The sequence below is a fragment of the Salvelinus alpinus genome, chromosome 23 (assembly GCF_045679555.1).
Source record: "Salvelinus alpinus chromosome 23, SLU_Salpinus.1, whole genome shotgun sequence".
Classification (NCBI taxonomy): domain Eukaryota; kingdom Metazoa; phylum Chordata; class Actinopteri; order Salmoniformes; family Salmonidae; genus Salvelinus; species Salvelinus alpinus.
In genome coordinates, this window is record NC_092108.1 from 13,310,928 (window position 1) to 13,337,423 (window position 26,496).

Below are 26,496 nucleotides of genomic sequence, written 5' to 3' on the forward strand. Positions count from 1 at the left end.
CTCTCCTCTCTCTACTCTCCTCTCCCTCTCTCTCTCCACACTCTCTCCTCTCTCTACTCTCCTCTCCCTCTCTCTCTCCACACTCTCTCCTCTCTCTACTCTCCTCTCCCTCTCTCTCTCCACACTCTCTCCTCTCTCTACTCTCCTCTCCCTCTCTCTCTCCACACTCTCTCCTCTCTCTCTCTCCACACTCTCTCCTCTCTCTACTCTACTCTCCCTCTCTCTCTCCACACTCTCTCCTCTCTCTACTCTCCTCTCCCTCTCTCTCTCCACACTCTCTCCTCTCTCTACTCTCCTCTCCCTCTCTCTCTCCACACTCTCTCCTCTCTCTACTCTCCTCTCCCTCTCTCTCTCCACACTCTCTCCTCTCTCTACTCTCCTCTCCCTCTCTCTCTCCACACTCTCTCCTCTCTCTACTCTCCTCTCCCTCTCTCTCTCTCTACTCTCTCCTCTCTCTCTCTCATCCCTCCTTTCCCCGTCCTCCCCTCATCTTTTCTATGATTACAGATTCATCCTCTGACTTATGATGATGTAACCAGTTTTGGGCCACTGAATCTCCCTCGCCAAGCATTTTAGTCCCCATCCCTCTCTTCTCATCTTTCTGAGAACTCCCCTCCATCCCTCCCTTCCTCTCTTTTTTGAAGGTCTTAATCTTGTCCCTAATGTGTTTCCCGGCGCCAGCTCAGCAGAGGGGAGGAGGGCGGGCGGGTGGAGTTGGGAATGTGCCGTGCGGGGAGAGTTTGTCGTTCCGGCTTTCCAACTTTAATGACTTGCAGTCAGAGGAGCCCTCTGGAACGTTGCCGTGGGAGAGTGTGTGTGTGTGTGTGTGGGGGGGGTCTGACTACGCCTGTCACACGGCAGCACCTTGTGGAGGCCATGTTGGGCCCGGCCATTCTGTACCTCCAGGATGATTACTGTATGAGATGAAGGGACGTTCAAATGCTGTATTTTTCAAAAACTTTGTCCATTAAATGGTTATTTGACTTCCATTACATGTTCACACACACTGTACACACCAATACTCATTCACACACACTGTACACAACAATACTCATTCACACACACTGTACACAACAATACTCGTTCACACACACACACACACACACACACACACACACACACACACACACACACACACACACACACACACACACACACATACACACACACACACACACACACTGTACACAACGAGACTCATTCACACACACTGTACACAACAATACTCGTTCACACACACACACACACACACACACACACACACACACACACACACACACACACACACACACACACACACACACACACACACACACACACACTGTACACAACAATACTCATTCACACACACTGTACACACTGTACACACTAATACTCGTTCACACACACACTGTACACAACAATACTCATTCACACACACTTTACACAACACTAGGAAGATCAGTGGTAAAGGTACAGTATCATTGGAGACAGCCGAGTAACACTATTCTGTGTTTTTCTTCTTCCGTCTGCTCTTTACAGTGCATTCTGGGTGGAACTTTTCCTTTAGAACAGTCCTAGGATCAGCTTACCTTCCCCAGATCCTAGCCTGAACCATCTGGAGTAAATAACAACAGTACAGACCTTCGATCAGATCTTAGCCTGAACCATCTGGAGTAAATAACAGCAGTACAGACCTTCGATCAGATCCTAGCCTGAACCATCTGGAGTAAATAACAGCAGTACAGACCTTCGATCAGATCCTAGCCTGAACCATCTGGAGTAAATAACAGCAGTACAGACCTTCGATCAGATCCTAGCCTGAACCAATACTCATTACTGACCTTAGATCAGTGGTCTAAGGGAAACTTGTCCTTGGAAATGAGGTTGTTGTCTTCTGAGGACTCTGGGAGCGCGGTCAGAAGGATGCAATGTTTTGGAACGTTCAGATAGAAATACGCTATGTAGAACAACACGCCTCTCTGACATGTAGAATAAGTAATCACATGAGCTCTATTCATGGTATTTCTATCGGCAACGGTCGACAGCGTTTGGCAACTGAACGTGACCCTGGGTATAATGCAGCTTTCGCGTACTAGTCAACTAGGAAACTCAGACTTTTCCGACTTGCTGTAGTTTTACACTTGCTGCGTTCAACCAGTTAGCTAGTCGGAAATGTCTTGAGTTTCCCTAGTTCAGACTAGAATGTGAACGTGGCATTAACCCAAACTGTTGACACACAGGATGATGACATCATCGTCCATCTCACAGCCGCCCCTTGGGAGGCTGGATCACATAAACACACACACGCACACACACTTTTTATTCTGTCTACAGTAGCTGTTTCACCCTTGACCTTGTCTCTCTGAACTGTCTCTCAGCAGCTTTACATTTGTCTTGTAGTAGCTGAATGCTCAGTGCTACCCCCCCAGCCAGGGTGTTATCCTGGACAAGCCAGTCAGTCTGATCCTCCTTATCTAGGCTGGAAGAAATGACCTCTGAACTCTGACTGCTGTTGGATAGGCTGTTCTGGCTCTGCCAATCAGCTCTGTGTGTGTCTGTCTGTTTTGTATTTGTTTGTGTGTCTACAGTTCTCTTTGTGTGTGTGCGTGCGTGTGTGAGTGCGTGCGTGTGTATTCCCTGCAGCCAAGGGCAGGACAGATTGTCATGAATAATCTCTTTAATCTTTAGCCTCTGTCTTTATTCACCGCTAGCATGGCGAGAGAACACCCAACGATTTCTTCTGATTCCTCAGCCTTCGCTCTGGCAGGACAACCAATACTGCTACTGTCTGTCTGTCGGTTGGGAGGAAGTGTGTTGGGAGGAAGTGTGTGTGTGTGTGTGTGCAGGGGGGAATTTGAATCCATAGGCTTTATATCCAGCCTCACAAGGTTATAACATATGGGGGTCAACAACTACTCTCCCTTCACAATGTACACTGAATCATATGTATGTATATGGTGTGTGTTTGTCTATGTGAGTGTCCCTGTGTGTGTGTGTGTGTGTGTGTGTGTGTGTGTGTGTGTGTGTGTGTGTGTGTGTGTGTGTGTGTGTGTGTGTGTGTGTGTGTGTGTGTGTGTGTGTGTGTGTGTGTGTGTGTGTGTTGATGGTGACTCAGTGGGTCTCAGTGCCAGTAAGGTGAGGGAGCCATGCCACACTCAGCACTCTGGCTGTCTTGGTCTTACTTACCAGGTGTGTGTGTTAGAGAAAGACTCAGCACTCTGGTTGTCTTGGTCTTACTTAGCAGGTGTGTGTGTTAGAGAAAGACTCAGCACTCTGGTTGTCTTGGTCTTACTTACCAGGTGTGTGTGTTAGAGAAAGACTCAGCACTCTGGTTGTCTTGGTCTTACTTACCAGGTGTGTGTGTTAGAGAAAGACTCAGCACTCTGGTTGTCTTGGTCTTACTTACCAGGTGTGTGTGTTAGAGAAAGACTCAGCACTCTGGTTGTCTTGGTCTTACTTACCAGGTGTGTGTGTTAGAGAAAGACTCAGCACTCTGGTTGTCTTGGTCTTACTTACCAGGTGTGTGTGTTAGAGAAAGACTCAGCACTCTGGCTGTCTTGGTCTTACTTACCAGGTGTGTGTGTTAGAGAAAGACTCAGCACTCTGCTTGCTCTCACCAGGTATGCAGCCAGAGTCAGTGCTGCAGCAATGATGAGAGAGAGAGAGTCAGTCCAGTCAAATAGAGCAGGAAGAGTGTCCCCACTTCCCCTCATCCTCCTCTCTTCAATATCAACCTCATCTAACCACTTCCCTCATCCTCCTCTCTTCAATATCAACCTCATCTAACCACTTCCCCTCATCCTCCTCTCTTCTGATATCAATCCCACCGTTGAATTCAGTGTCCGACTCGACTCACCAATAGAAGTTTCACTCTGACTATTGTCTGTACTTCAGTGAGATGCAATGAGAAAGTGTTAAGAGGGAAAGAGGGAGATACAGACAATAGTAGCACTGGCCTGGATGGAGGGAGAGAGGATGAGACATCTAATTAGAATTAGAATCTTTGTCAAATTCTTCACAGCGTCTGTGACCGACTCACTGACTCGTCCTCATAGCTTCCTAAAGAAGACTACATTAAAAGTCGATTTATGGTCAATCCGACATCTGCAGCGGCCATATGGCATTTACAGCGATGCGGCCGCCGCAGAATTCTGAGCATTCAGGCTTTTTGCTCTTCGGGGAGTCATACGCATCCAAAACATTGGTCTGTACCACATAAAACGCACCACTCACAGTGGTTTAAGGCTGATCTCTATAGCCAGCCAGCTAATTATGAGCAACTGGCTAAAGGAAAAGACCTTACCTCTTCTGAGAGGTTGGAGTTGTGTTTCCTGGCGCTCGACGTAAGAGCTCAGGCAAGATAGCATGAAGTAAAAAGGCTGCACCATTTTCCCACCTGCATCTCCACTTCCACCCTTCATTTATGTTTTGCTTTATGAGTGTCACACCAGCCTTCGCTTTGTCTCCCCTTCCTGTGCAGCTCAGGCGTTCAGCGTCGCCGGCCTTCTAGCTGCTGCCGAACCTGCTGCTGGCAAACGCCCTTCACTCATCAACCCCGGACTTGTCTCGTCATCATTACACACACCTGGTTCCAATCCCCAGTCTGTCACTGTATATATACTGTATATATATATACTCCCTCTGCCTTTTGTCTTTGTCAGTCATTGTAAATGGTACTTGTTTTCCTGAGAGGAATCTCACCTACTCTTTCTGGAATACTTTATTATTTTCCACTTTAGTTCGTCCTGGGCCTTTTTGTTTATGAAGATATATTTTCCACTTTGGGTTCATCCTGGGCCTTTTTGTTTATGAAGATATATTTTGAGCACAACAGCGTTTGGGTTTCAATCAGCTTTGATCTCTGGTGCTTAAATAATCTCAGTAGTTGTAAACCTGCGACTGCCTCCTGCCTCCTCCTCTACACCAGTGACATCGAGCTCGTCCCGAAACCGCCTCAGCTTCTTGTGGCGAGCTTCCCTTCCATAGATGCAGTAAAGAGGTCAATGGAACTTGATCAAAACAATGGAAATGCGTGGATGAAAGATCCCTAGTCTCCTCATTGCCCCCAGCAAAAGGATCCTACATTTAGGATATTGGTTATATGTGTATTTCATGCTAGGTTGAGGTAAAAATCGGAGTTTAATCTTTGTATGGATGTCAACCCCAACACATGTCATCGTCATAAATCAACTGCATTACAGTTCAAATCAGGTTTGTTGAATGTCCAGTGTCCAGTGTCCTTCTTATCCCCCACAGTCTGCGTTCCGTTGACCTCTAAACCACATTTGACCTCATTACCTCCCGATCTCTTTGCAGGAGTTCATACTGTTTATATTTGTGAACTCTTTTCTTTAATGTTACTTTGGATGCAGTATTTGCAACATACTGCAGTTATACTACACTCTGACTGCAGTAAAAAATCTGTTACTTTGGACGCAGTATTTGCAACATACTGCAGTTATACTACACTCTGACTGCAGTAAAAAATCTGTTACTTTGTACGCAGTATTTGCAACATACTGCAGTTATACTACACTCTGACTGCAGTAAAAAATCTGTTACTTTGGATGCAGTATTTGCAACATACTGCAGTTATACTACACTCTGACTGCAGTAAAAAATCTGTTACTTTGGACGCAGTATTTGCAACATACTGCAGTTATACTACACTCTGACTGCGATCTCTTTTCGGGAGGGTTAAAGTTGCAAGCTGCTTTCGTAGTGAGGTAGAACGAGTGTCTCATGAAACACATTCAAGACATTTACTTTTTTGCCATCTTGGCATAACTGTGATTTGACAGAGAAATATCAGCTAGCTAGATAGGCTAGCCAGCTGAAGCTATCCCCAAGCTATGCTAGCTAGCTAGCTGCTGTCAGGTTGTCTAAACACAAGGTCAGCGCAGGCTTTAGCCTGCACATAGAAATGAATTTGCAGATCATCTTGAGATGCGTGTCTTCAGTGTACCTGTGCTTTGTCACAGACGTGCTCCTTGCGGGAGGCTAATTGAAAATGGCTTCACTGTTGCTGTTTTCTTCCCTACCTAGAGAGTGTGTATCAAACCACACACTGACATTGCAGCCAGATCCTCTTGGCCTATATGCTCAGGATCCATTTGAAATGTCCTTTCCCTCAGTGTTGCAGCAGTTGTGTTTTAATGTTACTGTAAATCTCCCCTCCCTCAGTGTTGCAGCAGTAGTGTTGTAATGCCACTGTAAATGTCCTCTCCCTTAGTGTTGCAGCAGTAGTGTTGTAAAGTTACTGTAAATGTCCTCTCCCTCAGTGTTGCAGCAGTAGTGTTGTAATGTTACTGTAAATGTCCTCTCCCTTACTGTTGCAGCAGTAGTGTTGAAATGTTACTGTAAATGTCCTCTCCCTTAGTGCTGCACCAGTAGTGTTGAAATGTTACTGTAAATGTCCTCTCCCTCAGTGTTGCAGCAGTAGTGTTGTAATGTTACTGTAAATGTCCTCTCCCTTAGTGTTGCAGCAGTAGTGTTGAAATGTTACTGTAAATGTCCTCTCCCTTAGTGCTGCACCAGTAGTGTTGAAATGTTACTGTAAATGCCCTCTCCCTTAGTGTTGCAGCAGTAGTGTTGTAATGTTACTGTAAATGTCCTCTCCCTTAGTGTTGCAGCAGTAGTGTTGAAATGTTACTGTAAATGTCCTCTCCCTCAGTGTTGCAGCAGTAGTGTTGAAATGTTACTGTAAATGTCATCTCCCTTAGTGCTGCACCAGTAGTGTTGAAATGTTACTGTAAATGTCCTCTCCCTTAGTGTTGCAGCAGTAGTGTTGTAATGTTACTGTAAATGTCCTCTCCCTTAGTGTTGCAGCAGTAGTGTTGAAATGTTACTGTAAATGTCCTCTCCCTCAGTGTTGCAGCAGTAGTGTTGAAATGTTACTGTAAATGTCCTCTCCCTTAGTGCTGCACCAGTAGTGTTGAAATGTTACTGTAAATGTCCTCTCCCTTAGTGTTGCAGCAGTAGTGTTGTAATGTTACTGTAAATGTCCTCTCCCTTAGTGTTGCAGCAGTAGTGTTGAAATGTTACTGTAAATGTCCTCTCCCTCAGTGTTGCACCAGTAGTGTTGTAATGTTACTGTAAATGTCCTCTCCCTTAGTGTTGCAGCAGTAGTGTTGAAATGTTACTGTAAATGTCCTCTCCCTCAGTGTTGCACCAGTAGTGTTGTAATGTTACTGTAAATGTCCTCTCCCTTAGTGTTGCAGCAGTAGTGTTGAAATATTACTGTAAATGTCCTCTCCCTCAGTGTTGCACAAGTAGTGTTGTAATGTTACTGAAAATGTCCCCTCCCCCAGTGTTGCAGCAGTTGTGTTTTAATGTTACTGTAAATGTCCCCTCCCTCAGTGTTGCAGCAGTTGTGTTTTAATGTTACTGTAAATGTCCCCTCCCTCAGTGCTGCAGCAGTTGTGTTTTAATGTTACTGTAAATGTCCTCTCCCTCAGTGTTGCAGCAGTAGTGTTGAAATGTTACTCTATGTGTTGTTTCCATCCCATACGGTGTGTGTTTTCTCTAGACTGTGTTCCACCTCCTCGCTGAGGCAACTTATCAGTGGTGTAACGTTCTTAAGTCGGTTTTTGGGGTATCTGTAGTTTACTATTTATATTTTTGACAACTTTTACATTGCTAAATAAAATAAGGTACTTTTTACTCCATACATTTTCCCTGACTCCCAAAAGTACTCGTTACATTTAGAATGCTTAGCATGTTCCAATCCACGCACTTATCTAGAGAACATGCCTGGTCATCCATACTGCCTCTAATCTGGCAGACTCACTAAACACACGTTTCATTTGTAAATTATGTCTGAGTGTTGGAGTGCTACTGGCTATCCGTAATTTAAATAAATAATAATAATTGTGCCGTCTGGTTTGCTTAATATAAGGAATTTGATATCATTTATAATTTTACTTTAGATACTCAAGTATATTTTAGCAATTACATTTACTTTGGACTTTTACTCAAGTAGTATTTTACTGGGTGACTTTCACTTTTACTTGAGTCATTTGTCTGTTTCACATCTAGCACTGACAGGTAGTCAACTGACAGGTAGTCAGGAGGTCTGGTTCTCTACACCTGTCTGTAGCACAGGGCTGTCAAACAAACAGCACGTCCCACGGTTTTTGAATAATATCTAAAAAAAAAATTGGGGGGTGGGAGGGACAAACTCAATATACTTTAAAGTGACTAAATACTAATGAAAACTGTGTAGAAATGATAATGTTCTGGTACAGGTAGTCAGGTGGTCTGGTACAGGTAGTCAGGTGGTCTGGTACAGGTAGTCAGGTGGTCTGGTACAGGTAGTCAGGTGGTCTGGTACAGGTAGTCAGGTGGTCTGGTACAGGTGGTCAGGTGGTCTGGTACAGGTGGTCAGGTGGTCTGGTACAGGTAGTCAGGTGGTCTGGTACAGGTGGTCTGGTACAGTTGGTCTGGTGGTCTGGTACAGGTGGTCAGGTGGTCTGGTACAGGTAGTCAGGTGGTCTGGTACAGGTAGTCAGGTGGTCTGGTACAGGTAGTCAGGTGGTCTGGTACAGGTAGTCAGGTGGTCTGGTACAGGTAGTCAGGTGGTCTGGTACAGGTGGTCTGGTGGTCTGGTACAGGTAGTCAGGTGGTCTGGTACAGGTAGTCAGGAGGTCTGGTACAGGTAGTCAGGTGGTCTGGTACAGGTAGTCAGGTGGTCTGGTACAGGTAGTCAGGTGGTCTGGTACAGGTAGTCAGGTAGTCTGGTACAGGTAGTCAGGTGGTCTGGTACAGGTAGTCAGGTGGTCTGGTACAGGTAGTCAGGTGGTCTGGTACAGGTAGTCAGGTGGTCTGGTACAGGTAGTCAGGTAGTCTGGTACAGGTAGTCAGGTGGTCTGGTACAGGTAGTCAGCTGGTCTGGTACAGGTAGTCAGGTGGTCTGGTACAGGTAGTCAGGTGGTCTGGTACAGGTGGTCTGGTACAGGTAGTCAGGTGGTCTGGTACAGGTGGTCTGGTACAGGTAGTCAGGTGGTCTGGTACAGGTAGTCAGGTGGTCTGGTACAGGTAGTCAGGTGGTCTGGTACAGGTAGTCAGGTGGTCTGGTACAGGTAGTCAGGTGGTCTGGTACAGGTGGTCAGGTGGTCTGGTACAGGTAGTCAGGAGGTATGGTACAGGTAGTCAGGTGGTCTGGTACAGGTAGTCAGGAGGTCTGGTACAGGTAGTCAGGTGGTCTGGTAAAGCTAGTCAGGAGGTATGGTACAGGTAGTCAGGTGGTCTGGTACAGGTAGTCAGGTGGTCTGGTACAGGTAGTCAGGAGGTATGGTACAGGTAGTCAGGTGGTCTGGTACAGGTAGTCAGGAGGTCTGGTACAGGTAGTCAGGAGGTATGGTACAGGTAGTCAGGAGGTATGGTACAGGTAGTCAGGAGGTCTGGTACAGGTAGTCAGGAGGTATGGTACAGGTAGTCAGGAGGTCTGGTACAGGTAGTCAGGTGGTCTGGTACAGGTAGTCAGGTGGTCTGGTACAGGTAGTCAGGTGGTCTGGTACAGGTAGTCAGGTGGTCTGGTACAGGTAGTCAGGTGGTCTGGTACAGGTAGTCAGGTGGTCTGGTACAGGTAGTCAGGTGGTCTGGTACAGGTAGTCAGGTGGTCTGGTAAAGCTAGTCAGGTGGTCTGGTACATGTGGTCTGGTACAGGTAGTCAGGTGGTCTGGTACAGGTAGTCAGGTGGTCTGGTACAGGTAGTCAGGTGGTCTGGTGCAGGTAGTCAGGTGGTCTGGTGCAGGTAGTCAGGAGGTATGGTACATGTGGTCTGGTAAAGCTAGTCAGGAGGTCTGGTACAGGTAGTCAGGAGGTCTGGTACAGGTAGTCAGGAGGTATGGTACATGTGGTCTGGTACAGGTAGTCAGGTGGTCTGGTACAGGTAGTCAGGTGGTCTGGTACAGGTAGTCAGGTGGTCTGGTACAGGTAGTCAGGTGGTATGGTACAGGTAGTCAGGTGGTCTGGTACAGGTAGTCAGGAGGTCTGGTACAGGTAGTCAGGTGGTCTGGTACAGGTAGTCAGGTGGTCTGGTACAGGTAGTCAGGTGGTCTGGTACAGGTAGTCAGGTGGTCTGGTACAGGTAGTCAGGTGGTCTGGTACAGGTAGTCAGGTGGTATGGTACAGGTAGTCAGGTGGTCTGGTACAGGTAGTCAGGTGGTCTGGTACAGGTAGTCAGGTGGTCTGGTACAGGTAGTCAGGTGGTCTGGTACAGGTAGTCAGGAGGTCTGGTACAGGTGGTCTGGTACAGGTAGTCAGGTGGTCTGGTACAGGTAGTCAGGTGGTCTGGTACAGGTAGTCAGGTGGTCTGGTACAGGTAGTCAGGTGGTCTGGTACAGGTAGTCAGGTGGTATGGTACAGGTAGTCAGGTGGTCTGGTACAGGTAGTCAGGTGGTCTGGTACAGGTAGTCAGGTGGTCTGGTACAGGTAGTCAGGTGGTCTGGTACAGGTAGTCAGGTGGTCTGGTACAGGTAGTCAGGTGGTCTGGTACAGGTAGTCAGGAGGTCTGGTACATGTGGTCTGTTACAGGTAGTCAGGTGGTCTGGTACAGGTAGTCAGGTGGTCTGGTACAGGTAGTCAGGTGGTCTGGTGCAGGTAGTCAGGTGGTCTGGTACAGGTAGTCAGGAGGTCTGGTACAGGTGGTCTGGTGGTCTGGTACAGGTGGTCAGGTGGTCTGGTACAGGTAGTCAGGTGGTCTGGTACAGGTAGTCAGGTGGTCTGGTACAGGTAGTCAGGTGGTCTGGTACAGGTAGTCAGGTGGTCTGGTACAGGTAGTCAGGTGGTCTGGTACAGGTAGTCAGGTGGTCTGGTACAGGTAGTCAGGTGGTCTGGTACAGGTAGTCAGGAGGTCTGGTACAGGTGGTCTGGTACAGGTAGTCAGGTGGTCTGGTACAGGTAGTCAGGTGGTCTGGTACAGGTGGTCAGGTGGTCTGGTACAGGTAGTCAGGTGGTCTGGTACAGGTAGTCAGGTGGTCTGGTACAGGTAGTCAGGTGGTCTGGTACAGGTAGTCAGGAGGTCTGGTACAGGTGGTCTGGTGGTCTGGTACAGGTGGTCAGGTGGTCTGGTACAGGTAGTCAGGTGGTCTGGTACAGGTAGTCAGGTGGTCTGGTACAGGTAGTCAGGTGGTCTGGTACAGGTAGTCAGGTGGTCTGGTACAGGTAGTCAGGTGGTCTGGTACAGGTAGTCAGGTGGTCTGGTACAGGTAGTCAGGAGGTCTGGTACTACACTTGTGTGACCTAGAGTATAGGTCAAGGATGGTTGAGGACATATGGTTGGGGTATTGAACCATGACATGAAGTGTTTATACCAGGGCTCTCCAACCCTGTTCCTTGAGATCTATCCCCCTGTAGGTTTTCACTCTCAACCCTAATCTGGCGTACTTGATTCTAATCATGAGTTAATTGATAAGCTGAATCAGGTTAGTTACAACTGAGTGAAAAGCTCCAGGAGGGTAGCGCTCCAGGAACAGGGTTGGAGAGCCCAGGTTTATACTCTCTGTTTAGTTCAAGGAGAGATTCCGTGAAATTGGATTTATTTAACCAACATTGGTCTCTATGGTCTGTAAGTAAGTGTAATTGAGTGAGCCTTTGAGAGCCCTGGAATGTGGATAGAGTGGGGGAGCGTGAGGGAGGGAGGGAGGTAATAAAAGGAGAGAGGGAATAGAGGGAGAGAGACCTTGGCAGGACAGTTTCCTCTTCTGATGTGTGTTGAGACAGCAGGGCACTTGTTCTCTTAATTAGCTACTGAGTCCTTGAGTCACAGCAAACAATGCCTGTCCTCTCCAAGCTGCCGCACTGACCTCGTGTGTGTGTGTGTGTGTGTGTGTGTGTGTGCGTGCGTGCGTGCGTGCGTGCGTGCGTGGGTGCGTGCGTGCGTGCGTGCGTCCGTCCGTCCCCCTCTAGTTTCACCGGAAGTACAGATCAGGTTCAATCTGAGTTTACTGCATTAGATAGGTTCTCTTGTTCCAGGGTTACCTACCCTACGTACTATCACTCTGTCTCTCTCCAACCCCCCCTCTCTCTACCCCCACTCTCTCTACTCCCCCCTCTCTCTCTATACCCCCCCTCTCTCTACTCCCCCCCCCTCTCTCTACTCCCCCCCTCTCTATCTACCCCCCCTCTCTCTCTCTACTCCCCCCCCTCTCTCTACTCCCCCCCCCTCTCTCTACCCCCCCCCCCTCTCTCTCTACCCCTCCTCTCTCTACTCCACCCCTCCTCTCTCTACTCCCCCCCTCTCTCTCTCTACCCCCCCTCTCTCTACTCCCCCCCTCTCTCTCTACCCCCCCTCTCTCTCTACCCCCCCTCTCTCTACCCCCCCCCCCTCTCTCTCTCTACCCCTCCTCTCTCTACTCCACCCCTCCTCTCTCTACTCCCCCCTCTCTCTCTCTACCCCCCCTCTCTCTACTCCCCCCCTCTCTCTCTACCCCCCCTCTCTCTACTCCCCCCCTCTCTCTCTCTACCCCCCCTCTCTCTCTCTACCCCCCCTCTCTCTACTCCCCCCCTCTCTCTCTACCCCCCCTCTCTCTACTCCCCCCCTCTCTATCTCTACCCCCCTTTCTCTACTCCCCCCTCTCTCTACTCCCCCCCTCTCTCTCTACCCCCCTCTCTCTCTATTCCCCCCTCTCTCTCTCAACCCCCCCTCTCTCTACTCCCCCCCCCTCTCTACCCCCCTCTCTCTACTCCCCCCTCTCTCTACTCCCCCCTCTCTCTCTCTACTCCTCTCTCTCTCTCTCTCTACTCCCCTCTCACTCTCTCTCTCTACTCCCCTCTCTCTCTCGCTCTCTACTCCCCTCTCTCTCTCTCTCTCTACTCCCCTCTATCTCTCTACCCCTCTCTGTAAGTCTGCTTTCTTTCATCTCTCACCTAAGCTTGTCTGACTCTTTCTCTCACACATTCTCATTCTTCTGGAGAGAGACTACACACACACACACACACACACATACACATACACACACACACACAGGCACGAATCCATCACAGTGTACTTTCATTTGCACATCCTTCATTATTCAACTGCTAATTAGCACGCCCGATTTACATAACAGAGGTTGCTCTTTGTGTGGAATAAAATAAAAATAAAACGTCAAGATAACTTGCCGGAAGAGTGAACCGTTTGAGGATGGAATCTAGAGTTGTTCTTTTCTTCTCTTGGTGCAACGTCTGTAGAGCGCCTGAGACTGTTTTGAAGACACAAACTGGGCTAAGGGGAGGAAGGGGATGATTCCGTATTTATTTTTTACCCCATAAGGTCGATGTCCACGAAAATCGAATTAGCATAATACAGAAATCCCCATCAAAACGTGTGAGTTGAAGTTAGAGACATCTGGGGGTTGATGCATCTGAATCCACTGCATCCGTTTATGTCGCACTTCTGCGGTGAAAGGTGACAGAGTTACAGCGATGTCTGTCAGACCATGAGACATCACGAAAGTCTGTCTTCTCACAAAATCGTCTGTAGCATCCGAACAGTTTGGCATTCAAACTAGTATTTGTATTTATGAAGGATTCCCATTAGCTGCTGCCAACGCTGGAGCTTCTCTTCCTGGGGTCCACGCTACAATCTTGGCACACCTGTATTTGTAAACAACAGCTGGTGCACAATATCTAAGTAAGTCTTGAGGTTTTGCTCACCTGAGGTAGAGTATCTCATGACAAGCTGTAGACCACACTATCTACCTAGAGAGTTTTCATGTATTTTTTTCGTAGCTGTCTTACATACATACAGACCGATGCTGGCACTAAAACCACACTCAATGACCTGTATTCCTGGGGTCCACGCTACAAACTCGGCACACCTGTATTTGGGGAGTTTCTCCCATTTTTCTCTGCAGATCTTGCTGGGGACAGCAAGGAGTCATCATGCCAGGTAGTCCTGAGGCATGGTCCTAGGGCTCAGGTCCTCCGAGCAAAACCTCGAGACTTCCTTGGATATATCTTGCACCAGCTGCTGTTTACATAAATGCATAGGCCCCCGCTCCGTGTCTTGCCAGAGGCTGCTGTTCTGTCCTGCCGATAGAGTGTATAACCCGCAAGCTGTATGTTCTTAATGTCGTCGTTCAGCCACGACTTGATGAAACATAAGATATTACAGTTTTTAATGTCCCGTTGGTGGGATATACGTGCTTTCAGTTCGTCCCATTTATTTTCCAGCGATTGAACGTTAGCTAGCAGGACGGAAGGCAAAGACAGATTAGCCACTCGTCGCCTGATCTTCACAAGGCACCCTGATCTTTTCTCACGAAATCTCAGTTTCCTTCTCCAGTGAATGACGGGGATGTGGGCCTGGTCGGGTGTCATAGTATATCCCTCTCGTCCGACTCATTGAAGAAAAACTCTTTGTCTAATCTGAGGTGAGTTCTGATGTCCAGAAGCTCTTTTCGGTCATGTTGTAGCAACATTATGTCCAAAACAAGTTACGAACAATGTGAAAACACAAACAAAATAGCATGGTTGGTTAAGAGCCGATAAGACGGTAGCCATCCCCTTCGGCGCTATCATGTTACTACAGACACCCTGGTTCGATTCCAGGCTGTATCACAACTGGCCGTGATTGGGATTCCCATAGGGCGGCGCACAATTGGCTCAGCATCGTCCGGGTTTGGCCGGTGTAGGCCGCCATTTGAAATAAGAATTTCTTCTTAACTTCTTGTGGATAGGGGGCAGCATTTTCACGTTTGGATGAAAAGCGTGCCCAGAGTAAACTGCCTCCTACTCATTCCCAGATGCTAATATATGCATATTATTATTAGTATTGGATAGAAAACACTCTGAAGTTTCTAAAACTGTTTGAATCATGTCTGTGACTATAACAGAACTTATTTCCCCCCACCCTCTTCTACGCTGCTGCTACTCTCAAATCAAATCAAATGTATTTATATAGCCCTTCTTACATCAGCTGATATCTCAAAGTGCTGTACAGAAACCCAGCCTAAAACCCCAAACAGCAAGCAATGCAGGTGTAGAAGCACGGTGGCTAGGAAAAACTCCCTAGAAAGGCCAAAACCTAGGAAGAAACCTAGAGAGGAACCAGGCTATGAGGGGTGGCCAGTCCTCTTCTGGCTGTGCCGGGTGGAGATTATAACAGAACATGGCCAAGATGTTCAAATGTTCATAAATGACCAGCATGGTCAAATAATAATAATCACAGTAGTTGTCGAGGGTGCAGCAAGTCAGCACCTCAGGAGTAAATGTCAGTTGGCTTTTCATAGACGATCATTAAGAGTATCTCTACCGCTCCTGCGGTCTCTAGAGAGTTGAAAACAGCAGGTCTGGGACAGGTAGCACGTCCGTTGAACAGGTCAGGGTTCCATAGCCGCAGGCAGAACAGTTGAAACTGGAGCAGCAGCACGGCCAGGTGGACTGGGGACAGCAAGGAGTCATCATGCCAGGTAGTCCTGAGGCATGGTCCTAGGGCTCAGGTCCTCCGAGAGAGAAAAAGAAAGAGAGAAAGAGAGAATTAGAGAGAGCATACTTAAATTCACACAGGACACCGGATAAGACAGGAGAAGTACTCCAGATATAACAAACTGACCCTAGCTCCCCGACACATAAACTACTGCAGCATAAATACTGGAGGCTGAGACAGGAGGGGTCAGGAGACACTGTGGCCCCATCCGATGATACCCTCGGACAGGGCCAAACAGGAAGGATATAACCCCACCCACTTTGCCAAAGCACAGCCCCCACACCACTAGAGGGATATCTTCAACCACCAACTTACCATCCTGAGACAAGGCCGAGTATAGCCCACAAAGATCTCCACCACAGCACAAACCAAGGGGGGGCGCCAACCCAGACAGGAAGATCACGTCAGTGACTCAACCCACCCAAGTGACACACCCCTCCTAGGGACGGCATGAATACCACCCTGCATACCACTGCTGGCTTGCTTCTGAAGCTAAGCAGGGTTGGTCCTGGTCAGTCCCTGGATGGGAGACCAGGTGCTGCTGGAAGTGGTGTTGGAGGGCCAGTAGGAGGCACTCTTTCCTCTGGTCTAAAACAAAGATCCCAATGCCCCAGGGCAGTGATTGGGGACACTGCTCTGTGTAGGGTGCCGTCTTTCGGATGGGACGTTAAATGGGTGTCCTGACTCTCTGAGGTCATTAAAGATCCCATGGCACTTATCGTAAGAGTAGGGGTGTTAACCCCGGTGTCCTGGCTAAATTCCCAATCTGGCCCTCAACCATCACGGTCACCTAATAATCCCCAGTTTACAATTGGCTCATTCATCCCCCTCCTCTCCCCTGTAACTATTCCCCAGGTCGTTGCTGCAAATGAGAACGTGTTCTCAGTCAACTTACCTGGTAAAATAACGGTAAAAATAAAATAAAAAATGAAAGAGCACCAGTAAGCCAGTGACTCAGCACACACAGTGGAGAGAGGGGAACCGGCCAGGCAGAGACAGCAAGGGCGGTTCGTTGCTCCAGAGCCTTTCCGTTCACCTTCACACTCCTGGGCCAGACTACACTCAATCATATGACCCACTGAAGAGATGAGTCTTCAGTAAAGACTTAAAAGTTGAGACAGAGTCTGCGTCTCTCACATGGGTAGGCAGACCATTCCATAAAAATGGAGATCTATAGGAGAAAGCCCTGCCTCCAGCTGTTTGCTTAGAAATTCTAGGGACAATTAGGAAGCCTGCGTCTTGTGACCGTAGCGTACGTGAAGGTATGTACTGCAGGACCAAATTGGAAAGATAGGTAGGAGCAAGCCCATGTAATGCTTTGTAGGTTAGCAGTAAAACCTTGAAATCAGCCCTTGCCTTAACAGGACGCCAGTGTAGGGAGGCTAGCACTGGAGTAATATGATAAAAATGTTGGTTCTTGTCAGGATTCTAGCAGCCGTATTTAGCACTAACTGAAGTTTATTTAGTGCTTTATCCGGGTAGCCGGAAAGTAGAGCATTGCAGTAGTCTAACCTAGAAGTAACAAAAGCATGGATACATTTTTCTGCATCATTCTTGGACAGAAAGTTTCAGATTTTTGCAATGTTACGTAGATGGAAAAAAGCTGTCCTTGAAACAGTCTTGATATGTTCGTCAAAAGAGAGATCAGGGTCCAGAGTAACGCTGAGGTCCTTCACAGTTTTATTTGAGACGACTGTACAACCATCAAGATTAATTGTCAGATTCAACAGAAGATCTCTTTGTTTCTTGGGACCTAGAACAAGCATCTCTGTTTTGTCCGAGTTTAAAAGTAGAACGTTTTCAGCCATCCACTACCTTATGTCTGAAACACAGGCTTCTAGCAAGGGCAATTTTGGGGCTTCACCATGTTTCATTGAAATGTACAGCTGTGTGTCATCCGCATAGCAGTGAAAGTTAACATTATGTTTTCGAATGACATCCCCAAGAGGTAAAATATATAGTGAAAACAATAGTGGTCCTAAAACGGAACCTTGAGGAACACCGAAGTGTACAGTTGATTTGTCAGAGGACAAACCATTCACAGCGACAAACTGATATCTTTCCGACAGATAAGATCTAAACCAGGCCAGAACTCTCTGTTATTATCTATGCATAGTCACTTTAATAACTACCTACATGTACATATTACCTTACTTACCTCGACACCGGGGCCCCCGCACACTGACTCTGTACCGGTACCCCTGTATATAGCTCCACTATTGTTATTTACAGCTGCTCTTTAATTATTTGTTATTCTTATCTCTTACTTTTTTTAATAGGTATTTTCTTAAAACTGCATTGTTGGTTAACTTCTCACGAGTCAGCAACCCTGATCCGGTAGCACCCCCCAACTCACCCCACTGATTAGCACAGCTAGCATAGCGTCACAAGTAACTTGTAGCATCTAAATATCATTAAATCACAAGTCCAAGACACCAGATGAAAGATACAGGTCTTGTGAATAAAGCCACCATTTCAGATTTTTAAAATGTTTTACAGGGAAGACAGAATATGTAAATCTATTAGCTAACCACGTTAGCGGAGGACACGATATTTTTACCAGGCAGATTCGGCTAGGCGCCCACGTCCAGTTCACATGCACAACAGATATGATATAAAATCGTAAATTGGGTCTTACTATGGCTGATCTTTCATCAGAATGTTGATCAAAGTGTCCTTTGTCAAGATGAGTCGTTGGTTCCGTTCAGAAATGTTCCTTTCTCACTCCATTTAGCACAGGTACCGGTCGAGTGGCACGTATTTCTCAAACGATACTAAAATCTAACAACTGAACACCGCAAAACTCCCTAAAAAAATCAAATAATCTGATTAAACTATATTGAAAAAACATACATTACGATGATCTGGTCACATGTATCAAACAAACTTCGACACGGAGATAATAATGGCCGCACAACACAAGAAAAACGTAGCTCAAATTCCATCCAATCGAGAACCGGAAGTTGTCGGTCATGCCAAAGATTTTGCTCTCATTTCACGTCAGTCCCAGATAGACAAGAAATTTTTCCTCTGACGTCCTCTAGACACCCAGAGGAAGGCCAGTGAGTTGTGTTTCGGGTCATAGGAGGCATGACCATATATAGGCAGAGCTTTGAAGCCAGCACAAAACATCTTGATTTTATGTTCTTGGTCATGGAAAGTGCTGTGAAATGACTTCTGTATCACTCAGAGACAAAATTGAAACGGATTTAGAAACTAGAGATTGTCTTCTTTCCAATGGTATGATTCATATGCATATAGTAAGAGCAATGATTGAATAAGAGGCAGTTTAATCTGTAGAGCAAATTATGCTAATGCGAAAATATTACACCCTGTATTCTCAAGAGGTTATTAAGGGCTTGTATGTAAGCATTTCACTGTACGGTCTAACAGTTGTATTCGGTGCATGTGATTTAGTGACGTCTCAAGCACTGAGATGCATTGCCTTAGACCGCTGCGCCACTTGTGAGCCCCAATGGGGTATTGTGTGTAGATTGATGAGGAAAAACATGTATTTAATCCATTTTAGAATAAGACTGTAACATAACAAAATGTGGAAAAAGTCAAGGGGTCTGAATACTTTACTCAAAGCAGGTGGCATGTTTTGGCGCACACATTTCTCTGTTGTTGTTTTGGTCTTGTTGACCTTTATCATGCCATGACAGCAGAATACTGTTAGATTGGCCAAGCTACAGTATCTAAAGGCTCTGCCTTCAGCACCTGATCATACATATTCATTAGGTATGCATCCTGAATACTGAGACACACCAGCCCTGAAACATCCTATGGATGGGTATGCATCCTGAATACTGAGACACACCAGCCCTGAAACATCCTATGGATGGGTATGCATCCTGAATACTGAGACACACCAGCCCTGAAACATCCTATGGATAGGTATGCATCCTGAATACTGAGACACACCAGCCCTGAAACATCCTATGGATAGGTATGCATCCTGAATACTGAGACACACCAGCCCTGAAACATCATATGGATAGGTATGCATCCTGAATACTGAGACACACCAGCCCTGAAACATCCTATGGATGGGTATGCATCCTGAATACTGAGACACACCAGCCCTGGAACATCCTATGGATAGGTATGCATCCTGAATACTGAGACACACCAGCCCTGAAACATCCTATGGATAGGTATGCATCCTGAATACTGAGACACACCAGCCCTGAAACATCCTATGGATAGGTATGCATCCTGAATACTGAGACACACCAGCCCTGAAACATCCTATGGATAGGTATGCATCCTGAATACTGAGACACACCAGCCCTGAAACATCCTATGGATAGGTATGCATCCTGAATACTGAGACACACCAGCCCTGAAACATCCTATGGATAGGTATGCATCCTGAATACTGAGACACACCAGCCCTGAAACATCCTATGGATGGGTATGCATCCTGAATACTGACACACCAGCCCTGAAACATCCTATGGATGGGTATGCATCCTGAATACTGACACACACCAGCCCTGAAACATCCTATGGATGGGTATGCATCCTGAATACTGAGACACACCAGCCCTGAAACATCCTATGGATGGGTATGCATCCTGAATACTGAGACAGAACAATCTGCACTGTTGTCACGTCCATAGAAATAGACTCTATTGATTATTATAAACTGGGTGGTTCGAGCCCGGGAATGCTGATTGGCTGACAGCCGTTGTATATCAGACCATATACCAGGGGTATGACAAAACATTTATTTTTTACTGCTCTAATTACGTTGGTAACCAGTTTATAATAGCAATAAGGCACCATGGGGGTTTGTGGTATATGGCCAATATACCACGGTTAAGGTCTGTATCCAGGCACTCCATGTTGCATCATGCATAAGAACAGCCCTTAGCCGTGGTATATTGGCCACATACAGTTGAAGTCGGATGTTTACACACACTTACTGTACCACACCTCTGGCCTTATTGCTTAAATCTAGATTCCATCTCTATGGTGACATCACATATTACACTAGTTCATATACCGATGGGTCTATGTTATTTACATGTCTCTTTATTTAGACAACATGTTATTCCTTATGAGAGGAACTGGTCAATCGCTCGCAATTCACATGGCAATCATTCTTGACATTCTACTTCAAGAATAGAAAGAGATCCCTTTTATTTTAATTCAAGGTGTTTTAAGTCACTGATTGAAAATGTAATTGACCTTGTCTGGTAGTCACACGCCACTGGTGTAGTTACAGTAGGTGGTAGTCACGTATCAGATGAAAGGGGTTCTCCAGTAGCCCGGTATTTCACACCGCCGGTCACGAGACGAGACGGGATTCCATCATAGTGTCAAACAACACTGAGGGAATCACCTCCATGTTTGGCCAACTAGCACTGAGCAGTACCTCCTCAACACTGAGGGAATCACCTCCATGTTTGGCCAACTAGCACTGAGCAGTACCCCCTCAACACTGAGGGAATCACCTCCATGTTTGGCCAACTAGCACTGAGCAGTACCTCCTCAACACTGAGGGAATCACCTCCATGTTTGGCCAACTAGCACTGAGCAGTACCTCCTCAACACTGAGGGAATCACCTCCATGTTTGGCCAACTAGCACTGAGCAGTACCTCCTCAACACTGAGGGAACCACCTCCATGTTTGGCCAACTAGCACTGAGCAGTACCTCCTCAACACTGAGGGAATCGCCTCCATGTTTGGCCAACTAGCACTGAGCAGTACCTCCTCAACACTGAGGGAACCACCTCCATGTTTGGCCAACTAGCACTGAGCAGTACCTCCTCAACACTGAGGGAATCACCTCCATGTTTGGCCAACTAGCACTGAGCAGTACCTCCTCAACACTGAGGGAATCATCTCCATGTTTGGCCAACTAGCACTGTGCAGTACCTCCTCAACACTGAGGGAATCACCTCCATGTTTGGCCAACTAGCACTGAGCAGTACCTCCTCAACACTGAGGGAATCACCTCCATGTTTGGCCAACTAGCACTGAGCAGTACCTCCTCAACACTGAGGGAATCACCTCCATGTTTGGCCAACTAGCACTGAGCAGTACCTCCTCAACACTGGCAAACCTTTCCCCTAGTGCATGCATTCACACACACACACAAAATCATCCTACCGCTGGTGCACCTTCCAGGGTGTGTCCACTCTACATTCCCATAACCACATAAGACAGGGGCTCATCTTTTCCATCTCACACACACACACACACACACACACACACACACACACACACACACACACACACACACACACACACACACACACACACACACACACACACACACACACACACACACACACACACACACACACACACAGGTAGAGGCAATGTGACAGGTCTATCTGTAATGCTGTAGTTTGGTTCCTTGGTTTGTCCTGTTAGGATGTGCAGGAGATTCACACACAGACGCTCCCAGCTGGAGGAAAGTCTATTACACAGGGTCCGTAAAGACTGGATGAACACGCAACACACACACACACACACGCTTGGATACCCCTGTGTGCCTATGCCCTTTGCGCACCACCCACACACACACCCCTGCTGTGCTCACTCTACTTGCATGTCCTGGATGCCAAAAACTTGCACTTGTTGCCATGGCAGCAGTGTGTGTGTGTGTGTGTGTGTGTGTGTGTGTGTGTGTGTGTGTGTGTGTGTGTGTGTGTGTGTGTGTGTGTGTGTGTGTGTGTGTGTGTGTGTGTGTGTGTGTGTAAAGGTCAGGGGTTGCGGTGGGTGCCAGAGACAGAACGGGACGGGAGCAATGTCCTTGACGACTTCAATCGTCGTGACAACCCCCAGGAATGAGCTGTCATGTGACACCCCTTCCTCCGCTCCTGTTCCTGTCATTGAAAACACACACACACACACACACACACACACACACACACACACACACACACACACACACACACACACAGCGCGTCAGCAGGAAGAACCCTTTGGAAACAATGTGTGGTATGTGTTGTGGAGCATTGGGACCTGAGGAGGGGGGCCTAGATGAGTCCTTACCCACCCTAAGGAGCACCAAACCAGGGCATAAAGAGAGACCACAGAGCCTTAAGGGCAGGTGAACGGATGGATAGACAGCCCATACATCCATCAAATTGAGCTGTCAGAATTAGAAAGCAGTAAAGCAGTATGGTTAAATCAGAGGGCTGACTGTAGCAGTGCCGTCCCTCCACGTCGTCACTGTACCAAAATGCCTTTCTCTGGTAGTCCACTTTGTGTTTCAATGGAAGGTGGTCCTGTGTGGTCCATTGGTAGAGCATGGAACTTGAAACACCAAGGATTGTGGGTTCGATTCCCGGGGCCCACCCACACTTAAAATGTATGCATGAATGAGTGTAAGTCACTTTGGATAAAAGTGTCTGCTAACTGGGATATACAGTGTATTGGGAAAGTATTCTGTTACAGCCTTATTCTGAAATGGATTTAATAAAACATTTTCCTCATCAATCTACACACAATACCCCATAATGACAAAGTGAAAACAAGTTTGAAGAAATGTTTGCTAATTAGTAAAACAGAAATACGTTATTTAAATATTCAAACCCTTTGCTATGAGACTCGAAATTGAGCTCAGGTGCATCCTGTTTCCATTGATCATCCTTGAGATATTTGTACAACTTGATTGGAGTCCACCTGCGGTAAATGTAATTGATTGGAGACAGGATTGTGTCGAGGCACAGATCTGGGGAAGGGTACAGCATTGAAGGTCCCCAAGAACACAATGACGGCCTCCATCATTCTTAAATGGAAGCAGTTGAACCACCAAGACTCTTCTTAGAGCTGGCCCCATGGCCAAACTGAGCAATCGGGGGAGAAGGGCCTTGGTCCCGGAAGGGCCTTGGTCACTTTGACATAGCTCCAGAGTTCATCTGTGGAGATGGGAGAACCTTCCAGAAGGACAACCATTTCTGCAGTAGTCCACCACTCCACCAATCAGTCCTTTATGGTAGAGTGGCCAGACAGAAGCCAGTCCTCAGTAAATCCTCAGGCACATGACAGCCCGCCCGAGTTTTGCCAAAAGGCACCTAAAGGACTCTCAGATCATGAGAAACAAGAAACTCTCCAAGTACCGGTGTGTCAAGCTTGTAGTGTCAAACCCAAGAAGACTCAAGGCTGTAATCGCTGCCAAAGGTACTTCAACAAAGTACTGAGTAAAGAGTCTGAATACTTATGTAAATGTGATATTAAAAAATATATATATTTGACATTTGCAAAAATGTCAAAAAAAATTGTTTTTCTTTGTCATTTTGGGGTATTGTGTGTAGATTGACGGGGGGGGGGGGGTCATACATTTTAGATTAAGGCTGTAACGTAAGAAAATGTGGGAAAAGTCAAGGGGTCTGAATACTGTATGAATACTGTATAGGTCAGTCATATCAAACTGACTGCAGCAAGACACTAACTCAGACTGTCTCTTTTAAATGTGCCATTTAGCTGACGCTCTTATCCAAAACGTCTTAGTTATGCCTGCATACATTTTACATACAGGTGCTTCCTATAATTGAACCCACTATCCTGGCGTTGCAACCACCATGCTCTACCAACTGAGCTACAAGACCGAAGCCTCTTATGTACTTCACACTGGACTCTATAGAGACATCATTCAGACTTTACAAAATGCTATCAATCAATCCATTTTTATAAAGCCCTTTCTACTTCAGCAGTTGTCACAAAGTGCTTTACAGAAACCCAGCCTAAAACCCAGCCTAAAACCCAGCCTAAAACCCAGCCTAAACCCCAGCCTAAAACCCAGCCTAAAACCCAGCCTAAACCCCAGCCTAAAACCCAGCCTAAACCCCAGCCTAAACCCCAGCCTAAAACCCAGAGAGCAAGCGATGACGAGGAAGAGGCACAGTGGCACACACACACACACACACACACACACACACACACACACACACACACACACACACACACACACACACACACACACACACACACACACACACACACTGTCTGATGTCACTGGTTAGGGCCGCTGATCATCACTGGGACATGTTATATAACTAGAATGACATGGTTCATTTAGCTTTCTTACACTGGAGTGCTCCACACACACACACACACACACACACACACACACACACACACACACACACACACACACACACACACACACACACACACACACACACACACACACACACACACACACACACACACACACACACACACACACACAGAGACAGACACACTTTTCCTCGCTCTATCTCTCTGACTTTCCTCTCACCCTTTCTCATTTCTCTCTGCCTACCTAGTACATCCCCCTTCATTTCTCTCTGCCAACCTAGTACATCCCCCTTCATTTCTCTCTGCCTACCTAGTACATCCCCCTTCATTTCTCTCTGCCTACCTATTACATCCCCCTTCATTTCTCTCTGCCTACCCAGTACATCCCCCTTCATTTCTCTCTGCCAACCTAGTACATCCCCCTTCATTTCTCTCTGCCTACCTAGTACATCCCCCTTCATTTCTCTCTGCCTACCTAGTACATCCCCCTTCATTTCTCTCTGCCTACCTAGTACATCCCCCTTCATTTCTCTCTGCCTACCTAGTACATCCCCCTTCATTTCTCTCTGCCAACCTAGTACATCCCCCTTCATTTCTCTCTGCCAACCTAGTACATCCCCCTTCATTTCTCTCTGCCAACCTAGTACATCCCCCTTCATTTCTCTCTGCCAACCTAGTACATCCCCCTTCATTTCTCTCTGCCAACCTAGTACATCCCCCTTCATTTCTCTCTGCCTACCTAGTACATCCCCCTTCATTTCTCTCTGCCTACCTAGTACATCCCCCTTCATTTCTCTCTGCCTACCTAGTACATCCCCCTTCATTTCTCTCTGCCTACCTAGTACATCCCCCTTCATTTCTCTCTGCCTACCTAGTACATCCCCCTTCATTTCTCTCTGCCTACCTAGTACATCCCCCTTCATTTCTCTCTGCCTACCTAGTAAATCCCCCTTCATCTGTCACTCAAACGACAAGCTGTCCCATCCTCAAACATTATGATAATCATGACCCGTCCCATCATCAAACATTATAATAATCATGACCCGTCCCATCCTCAAACATAATAATAATAATGACCCGTCCCATCATCAAACATAATAATAATGACCCGTCCCATCATCAAACATTATAATAATCATGACCCGTCCCATCATCAAACATTATAATAATAATGACCCGTCCCATTGTCAAACATTATAATAATCATGACCCGTCTCATCCTCAAACATTATAATAATCATGACCCGTCCCATCCTCAAACATTATAATAATCATGACCCGTCTCATCCTCAAACATTATAATAATAATGACCCGTCCCATCCTCAAACATTATAATAATCATGACCCGTCCCATCCTCAAACATTATAATAATCATGACCCGTCCCATCCTCAAACATTATAATAATCATGACCCGTCTCATCATCAAACATTATAATAATAATGACCCGTCCCATCATCAAACATTATAATAATAATGACCCGTCCACAGGTTGAGTTATAGAGGGCCTGGTCCACCACAGGTTGAGTGTGAGGGTGATAACAAATCACATACACATGGTTAGCAGATATTATTGCGAGTGTAGTGAAATGCTTGTGCTTCTAGTTCCGACAGTGCAGTAATACCTAATAAGTAATCAACCAATTCCACAACAACTACCTAATACACACAACTCTAAAGGTGTGAATGAGAATATGTACATATACAGTGGAAATCGGAAGTTTACACACACTTAGGTTGGAGTCATTAAAACTAGTTTTTAAACCACTCCACACATTTCTTGTTAACAAACTATAGTTTTGGCAAGTCGGTTAGCACATCTACTTTGTGCATGACACAAGTCATTTTTCCAACAATTGTTTACAGACCGATTATTTCACTGTATCACAATTCCAGTGGGTCAGAAGTTTACATACACTAAGTTGACTGTGCCTTTAAACAGCTTGGAAAATTCCAGAAAATTATGTCATGGCTTTATAAGCTTCTGATAGGTTAATTGACATAATTTGAGTCAATTGGAGGTGTACCTGTGGATGTATTTGAAGGCCTACCTTCAAACTCAGTGCCTCTTTGCTTGAC

The 26,496-nt window shown here is 46.6% G+C and overlaps 1 protein-coding gene across 2 annotated transcripts in view; it reads left to right on the forward strand.

Annotated features, from left to right (window-relative positions):
* Positions 1–26,496, forward strand: part of LOC139550266 (EEF1A lysine methyltransferase 4-like) — a 241,394-nt gene that overhangs the window by 81,637 nt on the left and 133,261 nt on the right. The gene's annotated exons all lie outside the window — the stretch shown is intronic.